Source organism: Populus euphratica, unplaced genomic scaffold (assembly GCF_000495115.2).
Source record: "Populus euphratica unplaced genomic scaffold, PopEup_1.0 scaffold46.1, whole genome shotgun sequence".
Lineage (NCBI taxonomy): Eukaryota > Viridiplantae > Streptophyta > Magnoliopsida > Malpighiales > Salicaceae > Populus > Populus euphratica.
The window spans coordinates 3,448,608-3,449,578 of record NW_011499852.1 but is presented as its reverse complement, the minus strand read 5'-3'; positions in this window follow the sequence as shown (position 1 = coordinate 3,449,578).

The following is a 971-nucleotide window of genomic DNA, read 5'->3' as shown; positions in this document are numbered from 1 at the left end:
TAAAAAAATATATTATGCTAAAAATATAAAAAATAATTTATTTTTGGATATATATTTAATTAGAAAAAACAACTAATTTATGACAGGGTAAAAAAATTAAAACTAGCTTGAGAGAAAAGTTTATTTAATTTTTTAATTTTAATAATCTAATATATTTTTTCAATTAGCTCGTACTTGATAAATAAGAGAGAGCTTGTGCTTGATAGGTTAAAGTAACTAATACATATTAAAAAAAAAAAATTTATAGAATTAGAAATTCTCAGATTTTTAAATAAATAGTTGTTTAAAGAAAAATTTATAATGATATTTTAAAAAGATATGCTCTAAATATATTTACTCTAAAAATATAAAAAATAAAAAGAATATAAATTTAAAATTTAAAGGATTTATATGATATTTATAGTACCTGAATCTTGTTATTTTTTAGAAAAAAAATTAAAAAGATCACTTTATTTATGTAATATTTTAAATTATATTTTATTCATAATAAAATGTATTGAAATAATATAAAAGTATTAAAGAATCTGGGTGGATATCGTGAAAAACCGTCCAACAAAAAAAAGTATTAGTTCAGGCAAGTTATTTAAGCTTATTAGGAACAGAAAATGTGACTAAGCTGCTCAGGCCATGGTTATCGGATCCAAGTAAAAATAATAAGGAAACCCATTTGCGATGCAGTTGCTGCGTTAGAAGGTGTCATCAAATGGCGGTTCGTACGAGAAATCGAAGAGGGTATGGATATGGGCAGAAAGCAAGCAAGTCATGGCCGTTGGTATCGAAAGAAGCTGAAATACTTTAATCTTCTTACTCAACCATGCCCAGCTTGCTATTGCTATTGAGTGGTCATGTTTTAATTAATCATCCTCCTCTATTTGCATTGTTTTTCATGCTATTAAAATTAAGATTTAAAAGAAAAAAACTAATTGCCTTGGAGAATTTACAGAGGAGAGGAGAAATGGATTGTAATGGTG